Source organism: Macaca nemestrina, chromosome 4 (assembly GCF_043159975.1).
Source record: "Macaca nemestrina isolate mMacNem1 chromosome 4, mMacNem.hap1, whole genome shotgun sequence".
Classification (NCBI taxonomy): domain Eukaryota; kingdom Metazoa; phylum Chordata; class Mammalia; order Primates; family Cercopithecidae; genus Macaca; species Macaca nemestrina.
The window spans coordinates 7851211-7868457 of record NC_092128.1 but is presented as its reverse complement, the minus strand read 5'-3'; the positions used below and the strand labels follow the sequence as shown (position 1 = coordinate 7868457).

The following is a 17247-nucleotide window of genomic DNA, read 5'->3' as shown; positions in this document are numbered from 1 at the left end:
GGCAACAGAGCAAGACCCCGTCTCAAAAAAAAAAAAAAAATAATAATAAGAGTAATCTGAAAATATGTAACATAAGTCTTTATCTTAAAAACTCCTTTGAAGGGCCGGGAGCGGTGGCTCAAGCCTGTAATCCCAGCACTTTGGGAGGCCGAGACAGGCACATCACGAGGTCAGGAGATCGAGACCATCCTGGCTAACATGGTGAAACCCCGTCTCTACTAAAAAAAAAATACAAAAAACTAGCCGGGCGAGGTGGCAGGCGCCTGTAGTCCCAGCTACTCGGGAGGCTGAGGCAGGAGAATGGCGTGAACCCGGGAGGCGGAGCTTGAGTGAGCTGAGATCCGGCCACTTCACTCCAGCCTGGGCGACAGAGCGAGACTCCGTCTCCAAAAAAAAAAAAAAAAAAAAAAAAAAAAAAAAAAAAAAACACAAAACTCCTTTGAAGCTAGAAATCCTATCTCATTCAGTATGAATGGCCTAGCAGTATCTAGACAATTAAGAAATGTATGGATTTCACAAAATCGCCAATAATTGAACTTGTATGTTAATAATCAACAACTAGAGCTTCTCACTCTTCTGTTACCTAAAATGTCTACTGGAGGACTTCAGAACAGGGTATGTGCCCTGTGAAGAAACCGCATGAGAGGCTTAGTTCAGATGACTTTATCACCAGGAATGAGGAAGTGGTCCCTCCCCAATTTCACCTCCAAACCCTTCCTTCTCTCTCACATCCTCGGAACATTATTACACACATGCTGTATATGTCTGGTGTCCTTAACTCCACCAGAACAGGACGTGCAGTGAGAGTGAAGGAGAGGCACGGTAACACCCGTCTTACACTTTTGGGTTTAATTTCCGCTTGTTTCTCCTCCAAACTATGGATAGGTATAGTTGCACAACGTTTTCACACCAAAGGCATTCCTCAAAATTTAAATTGTTAAAAAGTTGGCTTAACAGTAGTGGTTGCTGGCCGGGTGCGGTGGCTCATGCCTGTAATTCCAGTACTTTGGGAGGCTGAGGCGGGTGGATCACCTGAGGTCAGGAGTTCGAGACCAGCCTGGCCAACATGGTTGGCCCTGTCTCTACTAAAAATACAAAAAAAGTTAGCCAAACATGGTGATGGGCAATCCCAGCTACTCAGGAGGCTGAGGCAGGAAGACAGCTTGAACCAGGAGGCGGGCGTTGTAGTGAGCCGAGATGGCGCCACTGCACTCCAGTCTGGGCACCAGTGAGACTGTCTTATTAAAATAAAAAAAGTAGGGGTTGCTGGGAAGGAAAGGCCACAAGTTGGCAGACCTATTTACTCCTTATCAGCGGCCCAATATACAGTTTGAAATGTCTCTAGAATTACTAAAACCTGAAACTATTCTCTACAAAGCAACTTACATGAGCATTTGAAAATTAAATGCTACTTCTCTGCTTCCAATCCTCATTGCAATTAGAATCAATTCCCAACTTCTAACCATGGCCCACAAATACCAGGCCATCCCTGCTCTGGCTACCACTCTGACCTTTTCTGCCAACAGCCCCCAACAACCCGTCCTGAGGCTCCAGTCACATCCCTTCTGCTCCTGGAGTTCCTGCCCGCCTTGGCCCCTTTATTCTAGCAACGCCCATCCCCCCATCTCTGAATATATGACTCATCTTTGTCATTCTGATCTGAGCTCAAATGTTAGTTCCACAGAGAAACCTTCAAGACCACCCTAAGGTAGTACCCATGCCTTAAAAGTCATTCTCATAGCTACGGCTTTCTTAAGTTATTTGAAATTATCTTCACTGAGTGAACACTCTACTGAAGCCAGCACAGGGCCAGCTGACACACTGTAAACATTGAGATTTCTGAACAAATGAATGAAATTAAAGCGTAGACCTCCAAATGTCACTCTTAGCCATTCAGATACTACAAAAGATCTCAATTTTATACAAATGAAGTAGAAAACACAGTTCATCAGAAATTAAGAAACAATTCAACTAGTATTTATTGGTACCCAATCACAGGCCTGCCTGTGATATAGGAATACAATAGTTCAAGAATTCCACAAATTTAAATTGAATTGTATTGAAAAGAAACCATGTTATATATGCTAGCCTGTAAAGGAGAATTTAACTCAAAATATAGCAGAACTACTTCAGGTAATAAAAACAGCAAGGGGAAAACTCCTCTCTTACGTTATTGAAACTGAAAAATTAGGAGTAAAAAAATTGTTATTTACACTGAATGCTACTGCTTAAAGAAATGAAACTGCCGGGCGCGGTGGCTCACGCCTGTAATCCCAGCACTTTGGGAGGCCGAGGCGGGCGGATCACAAGGTCAGGAGATCGAGACCATGGTGAAACCCCGTTTCTACTAAAAATACAAAAAAAATTAGCTGGGCGCGGTGGCGGGCGCCTGTAGTCCCAGCTACTCAGGAGGCTGAGGCAGGAGAATGGCATGAACCCGGGAGGCGGAGCTTGCAGTGAGCCGAGATTGCGCCACTGCACTCCAGCCTGGGCGACAGAGCAAGACTCTGTCTCAAAAAAAAAAAAAAAAAAAAAAGAAATGAAACTTAATTAGAAAGAAAGAAGACAAAAAACTTCTTAAGAGCTTTTGCAGGGTACTTCTAAGGACTCTGGTGGGCTTTTTATACCCTTATGTGGGTAGGATAAGGGTTTGTGGGGTTTTTGTTTTGCTTACAAATGGAAAGGAAAGAAAGCAGATCATTTTCTCCCTAAAGATATGGGCAAGAGTTACAAAGAAAAAAGGAAATAATAGAATTTAAAAGACTTTTGCAACATTTTGTGTAGTAGAACTGGACTAAAAACAGTGAAAGAGGAGCTAAGTATCATACATGGGATAAGCTCCCTAAGCACTGGGCAACCGGGAGCCCCTGGATCAGACAGTCCTCTGAACTGGCACTGGTCAAGTCTCAACAACCTGACTTGCGGGAGTGAAGGGATGGGGAGCAGAGTTTCAGGAGTTTCCTGTGAAATTTAGGAAGCCACATTTGAACAGAAAAGAAAGTTACACACATTAAGCAAGACAGCATGAGATCAAGTGCAAACATGTAGTGAGAGAAGAGCTCCTCATTTGTATCACAATGGGCATATACTATTTGACAGGCTAAATTAACATTTCGGTTAAAAACTAAGTAATCATTCTGGTAACAGACAATGTAGTCTAACCAAAATCACATCGCAGGTTGACAGCCAACTGTTGTTTTCACGAATAGTAAATTGGGATACCAGAATTTAAAACTTATTTCTCCAGGGTGAAAACTGGATTCTCAGACTGGCCCTGGGAGAAAGGTATTGTTCATTAGCAGAAGTGGCACTGAAGAAAAATGACGTTTCCCTTGGGTCTCTCCTCCCTGGGGCTCTCCCGCTAGGGTGAGGTCATTAATTATTTAAATAATCCAGAAGGGATAGGAAGGTTATGTTTGCTAACATGCTGTTTTCTGCCATTTCCATTGAAAGTGCTATTATTAGATAATTAGTGTTGAAATCTTGACAAGTCAGCATTAAATGCTAATGAATCTTCATAAATAAACCCCATCGCTCATTTTCAAGTGTTCTCAGTTCTAGTTATAATTTCTGGCTTTAAGGAGTGTCTTCTGGAGACGTAGTTCACATCTTTTGGTTAGGATTTTCATGTAGTCTGCTTGCAGCCATAAAAAGGCATTTGTGATCTCTACTGTGATCGTCTTTAACCTTTTTCTCTCAATAACTTCATATATTTACTTTGGCTTTTGTCCTTAGCAAATTCAGGTCTGGAAACACTGTTCTTTGCTGAAGACAATCTCACACTCCAGATCAACTCTTTGGAAAAATGTTACATGAAAACTACGTAGGAGTGATCCCAAATAAATGGAAAAGTAGCCCATACTCAGACATGTGTTTATCCTCAAACACAAACCACTCATGTAATGACATAAATTACTACAAATGCTTTAAAAGGCAGTATCTCAATTCCCACAATTAACTGTCAAATATTCTTCCTCCAAACCAAAACCCACCTTAATTTTTAAAAATAAAAATTATTTAAAAAAATTATTCTAAGCGTTTATCGGGGAATAGCATCATATTATTTTTTTTCCAATGATAAAATGGTACAGTGAATTTTTCACCTGGTATTTTCACTACAGAAGCTGTATGTACTTTCAGGGGTGTTGACTCAACCTTATACCTCGTGATTATTGCAAAACAGGCACTGTTTACAGAATTATTTTAAGTTTTCAGATTAATATTGACTTTGTTATCATGATTATTCTCCTAAAAACTAACTTTTTAGCCAGGTGTGGGGGCTCATGCCTGTAATCCCAACACTTTGGGAGGCCGAGGCGGGTGGACTGTTTGACCCCAAGAGTTTGAGACCAGTCTGAACAACATGGTAAAACCGTATCTCTACAAAAAAATATAAAAATTAGCTAAGTGTGGTGAAGTCTCAGTTACTCAAGAAAGTGATGTAGGAGGATCGCTTGAGTCCAAGGGTTGAGGCTGTGTGCGTGAGGGTACCACTGCCCTCCAGCCACGGTCTGTCCCCCCTCCCACCGACTCCCTACAAGCCCAGCATTTTCCCAAACAGTTTATACATTGCTTGTTCATTGGGATATGATGGGGAAGACCAGATTTTCAATCTATTAACTAGTCTATCAAGGCATTCTGCAGAAAGGGGAGTCCATTAGAACCAATGTAATGTATCTAGGACACAACCCATTCCAGGGCTGCCTTCATCACCTCAAATTCATAACATAACTTTAAGAGGCTTTGATGACCATGGACACAAACTAACAGCTTAGCCTGAAAGCCCACTGGCCTTTGCACCAGTAATCCTCTCCATGCCACTTCAGCAACCCAGCTCCTGAGCGTACCAAGAAGTGCCTGGTCACCACCCAGACTGCTGTTCCTCTGGCATCTGCCCTTCCTCCCACCTATCAATCAATACACAGGACCATGTATTCCCCAGTGGTCTCCCTTTCTGATTCTCATCATCTAATCCAAACCATCTCTACAAGCAATGTTTTCAAATCAGTGGTGTGGCCTAACTAGTCATGAAGTCAATACACTGTGCCATGACCCACACTATTTTTTTAAGAAATAGGAATGCCAGCATGGACTACAAACAAGAAAGGTGTTATGAACCTTCTATCTCAGTTATACACACATTTATTACTGGGTCACAGTGTAAAATGTGTTTCTTACTAAGGTGGCTGCAGACAAAAATGTTAGAAATATACTAAACTATGACCTTGAATCTCCAATCTCCACCAGGTTTCTTTCTTCCCTACACAGTATAAGCCCCAAGACAAATCGTCCACTGCGCTGTTCTAAGAAGTCTCCAATTTCCCTTCTATAGGGCCCTTTAACGAACCTGATTTTTTATTTTTTTGAGATGGAGTCTCGCTCTGTCACCGAGGCTGGAGTGCAGTGGCGCAATCTTGGCTCACTGCAAGCTCCGCCTCCCAGGTTCACACCATTCCCCTGCCTCAGCCTCCCAAGTAGCTGAGACTGCAGGCACCCGCCACCACACCCAGCTAATTTTTTTTTTTTTTGTATTTTTAGTAGAGACGGGGTTTCACCGTGTTAGCCAGGATGGTCTCGATCTCCTGGCCTCGTGATCTGCCCCCCTCAGCCTCCCAAAGTGCTGGGATTACAGGCATGAGCCACGACACCCGGCCACAAACCTCTATGATCTTAATCTAATCAATTGCCTTTGTAAGCCTGTTGAGCTCAGCTACAGAAAATTCCAAAACCATGTGGGTTGGTGACCCTTAGCAAGCTAAGGTCTATCCCTCCACATCCCATTGCTTTAGAATCCCGAGTGGCTTCTTCCTTGCCTCCAACAGTAGTAATTCTTTCTCAAAGTGTGGGCCCAGCAGCTTACTACTACATGGTAACCTGTAAGAAATTATTGAGCCCCACTCAAACCTACTGGATGGGCAACTCCAGAATGGAAGTATGAACAAGCCCCCTAGGTGATTCAGTTGTGCAGTTCTGATGTTTAGGAGCCACTGCCTTCATGCAACAAGTTCATCTATTATCACCTATCGTCTCCAGGGTGTTCCCTAATTCTCCAGCTCCTACCAGCAACTCAGTTCATAATCACTTAAAGGACACCTACTATGGGCCAGGCACTGAGGATATGCTATGACTTCTGAGCTATGAGGAAGGCACTCTCAATGTCCCAATTGCTGCTATCCTCTACTCACCCAGTGTCCTAGCCTTGGTGCATACGCATCAAACACAGTGACTGGAGCCCCTGAGCTGGGCACGTAGCCCTGTCTGCCTTACACAGTCTGACGTTTTCACTGGAGGAAGAGTTAGCCACCCTCCCCTTCCACAAAAGTTGTTCTATCCCCTTGTTCTCTAGATCCCACACTCCCTCCTCGTCTCCTCTGAACCTTCCTCCTTATAAACACATTTTTGGTTTACCTCATTCCATGTGGCTTGTTATAATGGTATCTCTGAAATATTTAAATAGATTTAAAAATCCAAGGGGGCATATTGATTAGGCTCCCCTTTGCTCTCAGCGTTACAGGGAACTCTTGCTGGATGCTGCAGTCGTTGGGTGCCACACACTCGACCATGAAGATGAATGCACCTTACAGAAAACGATCTCAGCCACTTACAGCTCCATTTTACTCACCCTAAATTAAATGTGCCCATGGGGACACACCTGTGCGCCCTGTAGAACTCTAATAACACCCCTGACAAAAGGTGTGTAGGTCCTGGCTTGAGGAGCCTTCAAGGAAAAGGTCAGACAAATAGAGGTTAAAGTACTGGAGGCAATTAAGGAAGAGAAGCAGCTCTCCAACTTTAGGAGAAACATCAATGAAAGAAATCAAACATCAATGAAACCTGCAGAATAGAACTCAGTGAATACCACTGAATTGAATGGATACAGTAATTGTAATCTCAGCAATTTTGGAGGCTGGGCTGAGGCTGGCAGATTGCTTGGGCCTAGGAATTCAAGACCAGCCTGGGCAACACAGTGAGACCCCCCGTCTCTATAAAAAAAAATGAAAAAATTAGCAGGGCATGGTAGTGCACGCCTATGCTCCCAGGTACTTGGGAGGACCACCTGAGGCCTGGAGGTCGAGGCTGCGCTCCAGGCTGGGTGACAGAGTGAGACCCTCTCTTAAAAAGATACAATTGAAAAGCTACTGGCCAGAGGCAAGCGGCAAGCTGTGACTTCTGGATGTCTACCTCCCTATTGACTAAATGATGACATTCCCGCAGAACAGCTATTAGGTTTCTTCCCTCCAGCTTGGTTATACATTTACTTAAACCTCTACCTAGTTTCATCAGTTACAAACAGAATCCCTTTTGTAGAACAAGAAGATTTAACTCTCCAATTGTCCCTTCTCTCAGTTCTACCTCCTAACAGCTGTATTTTTACAGTTCCAAGCATGGCAATATTCCACTCCATTCCATTCTGAATCCCAAGTTTTCAAAGTTCTGACTACAGATTAATTCATTCATTTACTCAAGTATCTATCTGTTAAACAGCTACTAAGTACAAGGCACAATTCTAAGCATGGGAATACATTGGTGAATAGACAGAAACCCCTTCCTCAGTATATAAATTCTAATGGGGAGAAACATATTAAAAATAAACACAATAGGCCAGACACAGTGGCTCACGCCTATAATCCCAGCACTTTGGGAGGCCAAGGTGGGCGGATTGCCTGAGCTCAGGAGTTTGAGGCCAGCTGGCGAAACCCCGTCTCTACTAAAAATACAAAAAATTAGTGGGCATAGTGGCACGAGCCTGTAATCCCAACTACTGGGGAGGCTGAGGCACAAGAATCACTTGAATCTGGGAGGTGGAGGTTGCAGTGAGCCGAGATTGTGCCACTGCACTCCAGCCTGGGCGACAAGAGTAAAAAGGGAGGGAGAGAGGGAAGGAAAGAAGGAAGGAAGAGAGGGAGAGAGGGAGGGAGGGAGGCGGGGGGAAAGAAAAGAAAGAAGACAGTGGGTAAAGGTTTAGGATTTAAACTCAAGATCGTGGTGTGAATCCTAACTGTGTCAAGACATTGAAGTTAAGCGCTCTGGGCCGCAAAATCTCTCTGCATCATAATTATTAAATGAAATCACAGATATAAAGCACAGTACCTGGTACCCATCACATACATATTCAGTAAACAGTTATTCAATTCTGTACCACAATCCCATAGTCAATCAAGCTTTTCCCAAATTATGATCAACACCTTGAATTCACAAACACCAACTTAAGTCCTACTCCACGTGTAATTGTGGAAGAGTCAGTATAAAATACCTGATTGAAACCTAAAAGGAACCTGTAGTCTCAACAGGGAGAAAGGTACTACTAATTGTGAAAATCAAATATTACCCTCCTCCACCTTAGAAATGTCTTTTGTTTGGAGACAGGGTCTCCCTCGGTTGCCCAGGCTGGAGTGCAGCAGTGCAATCAGAGCTCACTGCAGCCTCCAACTTCTGGGCTGAAGGTATCCTCTTGTCTTAGCCTCCCAAGTAGCTGGGACTACAGGGGTGTCCCTATCAGGCCCACTGAGTTTTTTTTTGTAGAGATAGGGTCTCACCATGCTGCCATGCTGGTCTTGAACACCTGGGCTCAAGTGGTCCACCCATTCTGTCCTCCCAAAGTGCTGAGATTATGGGTGCGAAACCACTGTGCCTGGCCTGAAAATGTCTTTAAAAAAACATGCTTAAGATTTTCTTTCAAAAGCCACTAGGGGTTTTCCAGTCAGAAGAGTGATATGAGAAGATGAAACACTAGGAAGATGAGAATGCGATTCTGAAAAATGGACTAGAAATAAAAACTGGACTTTTTTTTAGTCCACTTCAATATAGGTACTTATTACAAACCAACAAAAAAAAAAAAAAAAAAAAGGGAAAAATTAATCTCTTAGAAAAAAATAAAAAAATCTTAAGAAGAAACAAAGTATGTATCTGATTTCAAGACTTACTAGGAGTCTAAAGTAATTAAGACAGTGTGGTACTGGCCTAAGGACAAACACAGATTAATGGAAGAAAATGCACACTCCCAAAATAGAGCCATACATATGTATGATCAATTGATTTTCAACAAAGAACGGTCTTTTCCAACAAATGGTGCTGAAACAACTGGATGTCAATATCAGAAAAAATAAAAGAGGCTGCGGCAGTAGCTCATGGCTGTAATCCCCACACTTTGGAGCCGAGGTGAGAAGACAGCTTGAGGTCAGGAGTTTGAGACAAGCCTGGGCAACACAGCAAGACCAGCCTCTACAAAAAAATTTTAAAATAAAAACAGAAGAGAGAGAAGCTTGGCTTGTATCCTATAAAAATGTATAGGATCCAAAATTGATCATATTGCTTGAGCCCAGGATTCAAGACCTGCCTGGGTAACATAGCGAAATCTCACCTCTACAGAAAATCAAAAAATGAGCCAGGTGTGGTGGTGTGCTCCTGTGGTACCAGCTACCAGGGAGGATGACGTGGAAGGATCATTTGAGCCTGCCAGGTTGAGGCTGCAGCAAGCTGTGATTGTGCCACTGCACTCCAGTCTGGGTGACGGAACAAGACCCTGTCTCCAAAATCAAAAAGATGATAGACCTAAATGTAAAAGCTATGAAACTTCTAGGAGAAGCATTGGAAAAAAATCTTTGCAAACTTGAGTTGGGTGAAGATTCTTAGGTATAAAATTCAAAGTACAATCCATAAAAGAAAAAAATAACATCTTGGACTTGATCAAAATTAAAAACTCTACTAAGAGCCTTGTTAAGCGAATGAAAAGACAGGCCACAGACTGGGAGAAAATATGTGCAAAGGACCCACAAGTAGAGTATGCCTAACCCTCACGACTCAACAACAAGAAACAATCCAATGAAGAAACTGAGCAAAAGATCTGAACACTTTAACAAAGAAAATATGCAAGTGGCAAAGCATATTAAAGATGCTTTTAACATCATTATCCATTAGGGAAATGTAAATTAAAAATTACAATGAGATCTACACACCTAATTAAAATGGCTAAAATAAAAAATACTGGCCATCCCAGTGCTTGCTAGGACGTGGATCAACCTATACGCTCACCCACTGCCTGCGGGAATGCAAAATAGTGCAATTTGGCAAGTTCAGCAGCTTCTGAAAAGCTTAACCTACACTTACCATATGACTCAGCAATCTCATTCCTAGGTATTTATGGAAGACAAACGAAAATTTATGGTCAATACAAAAACCTGTATTTGCATGTTTATACTGGCTTTACTAATAATTGCCCTGAAGTTGAAACAAACCAAATGTCCTAAATTATGTTAAACCCACCCCACAGCCTTGCACTCTGCCCCTGGCGGAAGAAGTGATATCATGGGCACCATGTAAGCGCACTGCAACATATGCAGCTCCCTGGTGAGAGGGAGCCGGCGTCCTACCAGCTGCTGCTGCCCAGGACTGGGCCCTTAGGGAGAAGGAGATGAGAAGATGGTGGACGACCCCAGTGCTGTGGACAGGAAGGTGGAGATATGGAAGATCAAGAAGCTCATTAAGAGCTCAGAGGCGGGCTGGGCGTGGTGGCTCACGCCTGCAATCCCAGCACTTTCAGGGGCCGAGGCAGGCCTGCGGATCACCTGAGGTCAGCAGTTCAAGACCCATCTGGCCAATATGGTGAAACCCCGTCTCTACTAAAAATACAAAAATTAGCTGGGCGTGGTGGCACGCGCCTGTAGCCTCAGCTACTCTGGAGGCTGAGGCAGAAGAATCTCCTGAACCCGGGAGGCGGATGTGGCAGTGAGGCGAGATCATGCCACTGCACTCTAGCCTGGGCAACACAACCGTCTCAAAAAAAAAAAAAAAAAAAAAAAAAAAGAGCTTGGAGGCGGCCTGCAGCAATGGCACCAGCATGATATCATTGATCATTCCTCCCAAAGACCAGATTTCACCAGTGGCAACAATGTTAGCAGATGAGTTTGGAAATGCATCTAACATTAATTAATGGCAGGAGTAAACCACCATTGAGTCCTGGGAGCCATTACATCTATACAACAAAGGCTCAAACTGTATAACAAAGTACCTCCAGATGGTCTGGTTGTTTACTGTGGAACAACTGTAACGGAAGAAGGAAAGGAAAAAAAAGAAAGTCAACATTGACTTTGAATCTTTCAAACAAAATTAATACGTCATTGTATTTGTGTGACAACAAATTCCATGCTGGGGCTCTTACAGCACTACTTTCAGACTATAGCAAGTTTGGATTCGTTGTAATAGATGGAAGTGTGCACTTTTTGGCACACTCCAAGGAAACATTAAGAGAAGTCCTGCACAAATTCACTGTGGATCTCCCAGAGAAACACAGTAGAGGAGGATAGTTAGGCTTGCGTTTTGCCCGTTTAAAAATGGAAAAGCGACATAACTATGTTCAGAAAGTAGCGGAGACTGCTGTGCAGCTGTTTATTTCTGGGGACAAAGTGAATGTGGCTGGTCTAGTTTTAGCTGGATCCACTGACTTTGAACTAAATCAATCTGGTGTGTTTGATCAGAGGTTACAATAGAAAGTTTTAAAATTAGTTGTTATATCCTACGGTGGTGAAAATGGATTCAACCAGGCTACTAAGTTATCTACTGAAGTCCTCTCCAAAGTGAAATTCATTCAAGAGAAGAAATCAACAGAACGATACTTTGATGAAATCACCCAGGACACGCCCAAGTACTGTTTTGGGGTTGAAGATACACTAAAGGCTTTGGAAATGGGAGCTGTAGAAATTCTAATGGTCCATGAAAATCTGGATATAATGACATTATGTTCTTCATTGCCAAGGCACAGAAGAGAAAATTATCTAACTCCAGACCAAGAAAAGGATAAATCTCATTTCACAGACAAAGAGACTGGACAGGAACATGAACTTATCGAGAGCACGCCCCTGTTGGAATGGTTTGCCAACAACTATAAAAAATGAGGAGCGACATTGGAAATTGTCACAGATAAAACGCAAGAAGGGTCTTGGTTTGTGAAAGGATCTGGTGGAATTGGAGGTATCCCGCGGTACGGAGTAGACTTCCAGGGAATGGAATACCGAGGAGGAGACAATGAATTTTTTGACCTTGATGATTACTAGGTAGTTGACATAGGTCCGGCAAAATGTGCCTCACCCTCCAGCATCCAACCCAAGGAACATACCCATGGTGGAATCCAAACAGATCCCTGCCTTATAACTGGAACATTTCCAGAACTTTATCCATGAGCACTGGTTATTGAAAAGACAACCGACACAAAACCAGACCCAATGCTACACTTTGGTTTGTCGTGGTGTCAGCGCAGCAGCCTACAACTAAGTTCCTAAATGCCACTTTGGACTAATTTAAAAAAGAATCCCAGTTTTTACTTTTACTTGATGGTGAAATTGGTTGCTCTTGTACTTTATGAAAAAAAAATAATAATTTTTAACCTTCATATATAGAAGTAAAAATACTTTAACTGCTGTAAAGCTTCAAAAGTTATATGAAGTGAGATCATACTGGCTTATTTTGATTGCAGAAAAATTAAATTGCTGCATTTTGCAGTGACCCATTTAAATGGCATTCCCATCTTAGACTGCATAAGAAATATATGTGGTGAAATGCTGGAATCATTTCTCTCTTGGCCTATTTAATGTTGAAAGGATGAGCTAATAGGAGGCAATTTCAACTTCACTCCCTCACGCTACCCTGTCTTCCTCCAGACTGGCAGTTTCAAGGATGCAAACTGCATTGCAAAATCAAACTGACTCATGAAGCATTAGGGCCAGTGCACTGTTTACTTCCATCTGTTTGCTGACACATTTGTGCCCGGCGCTTGGGAGTCCTTTGTATCAACGTTCTGACAAGAGTCCCTATAACCTTAACGTACTCGAAACCAGTTTGGGTTGGATATGTTGGGGCTTCTGTGCTATCGCTGGGATTGGGGGAAATAAAACATGCAATTTAAGTGGGGGGAAAAAATTCACCCAAAGGGATACAGGCATCCCTTGGTATACAAGGGGGACTGGTTCCAGGATGCTCGAGTATACCAAAATCCAAGTGCGATGAAGCCCTGCTTTTCACCCTGCAGAACCTGCATATGTGAAAAGTCAGCCCTCCATACATGTGGGCTTTGCATCCATGGAATACTGTATTTTCCATCTGCATTTGGTTGAGGAAAAAAAACCCTGCCTATAAGTAGACCTATGCAGTTCAAACTGTGTTGATTAAGGGTCAACTGTCCTACTAAGCAATACAAAGGAATTAAATAATGCTATGTGTACACATGAATAAATCTCAAATGTGTTGTGCTAAGTAGCCAGACGCAAAAAGCTGCATAATATATGGTTCCATTTATTGGGCATTCTGATAAAGACAAAACTATAGGACAGAAAACACAAAGGGCTAACTAGAAACAGGCACAGGACGCTTTCTGGATTGATGGATTGTTCTACAGCCTGACTGTGGATGTAGATGACTGCAGACTTGCCAAAACCTGTTGAATGCTACATGAAAAAGAAGAAATTTTCTCAAAGTTTTAAATTTTATTTTTCCTTTCTTTTTACAGGTGTGGGACCTCAAGTTTTTTTGTTTTTTTTTTTTCTTTTAATCTTCACCCTTACCTCATACATAAAAACTAACTAGAAATGGATCAGAGACCTAAACATAAAAGCTAAAACTAGAAAAATTCTAGAAGAAAACATGGAAACAAAAAACAAACAAAAAAAACTTTATCTCAAGTCCAATAGAGCTTAAAGGTGAAAACAAAAAAAAACAACTTTATGATCTTCAGGTAGACAGATTCCTGACATGATACAAATAAACAAAAAACCAAAAAAACGATGAACCGAGTTTCATCAAACTTACAAACTTCTTCTGTTCTCTGAAACACAGGAACAACAAAAAAGTCACACTAGGAGAAAACATTATATATACATCTGAAAAAGGACTTTTATTCAGAATATATAATTCAGTAAGAAGAACCTGATAATCTAGGCAAAAGACTTGAACAGACAGTTCACAAACCAAGATATCCAAATTTCCAGTAGGTATATGAAAAGACGTTCAACATTCTTAGTGGGAAAATTCAAATAAAACCACAACCTACTATCTGAGAATGGCCAGAAAGTTAGAAAGGCCGCCAATACCAAGTATCAGGGAGGATGGGCAGAGCAACCAAAGCTCTCATCTGCTGCTAGTGGAAGCATAAAATGGTCAAAATGTTTTGGAAAAACAGTTTGGTAGTTTCTCCTGAAGTATACACTTAACACATATGTGACACAGCAATCCCACTCCTAGGTATTTACCAAAGAGAAATGACTGTGTGTCCACAAAGACATTTACTCAAAATGCTCATAATAGCTTTATTCTTAATAGTGAAATACTGGGATAGCCCAAATATCCACCAATAGGTGATCAGATAAACAAATTAAGGTATATCCACTCAACAGAACACTACTCTGCAATAAAAAGAAATTATACATGCAACACCATGGATGAATCTCAAAAACATTATGCTAACTGACATACAAAAATGAGTATATATTGTATGATTCAATTTATGTGAAATTTTAGGGTAAGAAACTAACCCAGAATGATTGAGAGCAGATCAGTGCTTCCCGGGGAGCTGGGGTAGGGTGTGAGGGACATGAGGGAACTTGTGGGGATGATGGAATGTTTCATATTTTGATAAAGGCGGAGGTTACATAGGTGCATAAATCTGTCAAAACTCATCCAACTCTACACTTAAAATGGGTATTTTACAATATGCAAATTACACCTCAATAAACTTGATTTAGGAAAAAAAGAGTTTTGTTTTTTTTTTTAAAAAGATAATGCATTTCCTTTTTTTTTTTTTTTTGAGACAGGGTTTTGATCTGTTGCCCAGGCTGGAGTACAGTGGCAGGATCATAGCTCACTGTATTCAAAACTGCTGGTCTCAAATGATCCTCCAACCTTGGTCTCTCAAAGCACTGGGATTACAGGTGTGTGTCACCATGCCCAGCCCATTTACTACTTTTTACTAAACAGTATGAGATGGTAGTTATTAGCTATGTGACTTCGGGCAGTTTTCCTGAGTGCTTTTCCTTATCTGTAAATGGACGTAATAATAGCACCTATCCTATAAGGTGCTTTGTGAGGATTAAATGAAAATATCTAACAAACATCTGGCATGTAGTAAGTGCTCAGCAAATCTCATTATTATTAATATTAGTAATACTATTAGTAACTGCTCCTAGGCAGAAATAATCTGCTTAGGATTAAAAAAAGTATTTTCAGAATATCTAATAAATTAACCTGAAAGATGACATACAGTTTATTTCAACTAAAGCCTCAAAATAACACAACAAAAATAACAAACACATACATATGCCCCTAAAGCAGAAAATTACTGTTTCACAGTTACCCACAGCTGTAGTACGAACCACCCCACAGCTGACTGACTGACACCACCCATTTCATGTGCTCATGGTTCTACAGTCAAAGCTGGGCTCACTTTTAGTTTACTCTTTGGGCTGCCTTTATCTGGTGGGCTGGTGGTGCTACACAGCTGGGAAGGCGGGGCATTCTCCCTTTCTTTGTGTCTCCTCCTAACATCCACTGCATGTCACTTGAGGCTCCCAAGAACACAAAAGCAGAAGCTGCCAACTTCTTAGGGCTTAAAGCATGGAACTGGCACATCACCATCTTTGCTGCATTCTGCAGGCTCAAGACAGTCCCAGGGCAAGCACAGGAATATCAGGAGAGTGCCTCGTTGGGGACTAACAATAGAACAGACACCAGAAAAGCAGACTTGGTTTGTAAAAGGCAGAAAAAGACTGCAGACTCACCTGGGTTATAAATGGAATGAAACCTGAATCACCATTGTTAAAAGGCTGGAATAATAATGAACCGCATAAAGGTTTCTATGTGTTCCTTATATGACACACAATGCCAATCATATGCTTAACAATCGTATGCACCCACTCTAGTAAGAAATGTGTAGATCCCCCTATGTAGGATTGGTGGTTGTTGCTTTTTCGAGAGGGAGGGGTGATATGTGCTATGTTGCGGCGTGTGTCTATGTATATTACACACACACATATATATATATTAGTGTCACTAAGGAAGTGTTTTGAAAAAGTGTTTACGATTCTAGTGGGAATACCAATCCCCACATGAACGTCATATACAGTCGGATGACAGTGTGTGATGCAGAACATACACATCTTAATTATTGAACAGAACCTAAAAAGTGAAACACTGTTAGAGTTTACAGGACATTCTCACATGAATTATCTCGCTTGTTCCTGTGAGCTAAGCAGGATTGACATCATGTTGTTTTTTCTCACACCTCTTTCCCAACTTTAAAAACAGATGCTGGGAGATTTTTAAAAAAGGAAAAAATTAAACTGCAATTATTATTATTATGACAAAGACAAGGCAGAAAAAGTAAAACTAGTTCATAAAATTACCCTTTCAAATACTTACAGGTAATCCTATTGCCAATTATAACGCTACCAGATATATACCACTGAGGAAAATAAGAAATATGTTTAATTATATAACATGAAGGACTAAGTTTCATAGATGAAGAATTTTATTAATAGGATTACTAAACTAAAGGAAAATAAAGTGCTAACCAGAAAGGCCATAAAACTGTTTCCCTGAAGACTTTAAAAATAGGATATTCATCTCTAAAGGATGGTTTAAAGATAAAGCTGAGGTGGAAGGCAGTAATAATAGCCCTGATAAACTGCAGGAAATTAAATGTTTAACAACAATGAAGAATGAGTTTTCCTAGAATTGTGGCCAATCTGGAGAGAAGATCCGGGACACAGGTGAGGGTGGGAAAGAGCTAGAGAAAAGCAAAGACAAAAATTCTCTAATTCTTAAGATATTAAAGAACATGAAATTTAAGAATGATCAAAACTAGTAATAACAGAGTATGAGGAAAATGAGATATGAAATAGAGTATACTCATCTGTCAGCCTGAATGGTTAAAACCAATCATGTTTTAGAAAGATAATTTCTTCAAAAGTTCTTAAAATCTGCACTGACCTCATTATCAACACCAATTCACTCCTCACAATATCGGGGCTGCCCAATATACATGGCAGCCAGTAGCCATACATGGACAGTAAGTACCTGAAATGTGCTCAGTTCTGATTGAGATGCCTCACAGTGTAAGTATGACAAAATATACAAATATCAACAATATCCATCACATGTTGAAGTAACATTTTGGACATACTGAGCTAAATTAAGTATATTAATTTCACCTATTTCTTTTTACTTAATATGGCTACTGGAAAAATCTAAAATTACATTGGTTTT

The 17247-nt window shown here is 41.2% G+C and overlaps 1 protein-coding gene and 1 pseudogene across 1 annotated transcript in view; one reads left to right on the top strand and one right to left on the bottom strand.

Moving 5' to 3' along the window:
- The window catches only part of LOC105474923 (Ras homolog, mTORC1 binding), a 52817-nt gene that overhangs the window by 24013 nt on the left and 11557 nt on the right, over positions 1 to 17247 (bottom strand). The gene's annotated exons all lie outside the window — the stretch shown is intronic.
- LOC105474922 (eukaryotic peptide chain release factor subunit 1 pseudogene) lies at positions 10808 to 12169 on the top strand (annotated as a pseudogene).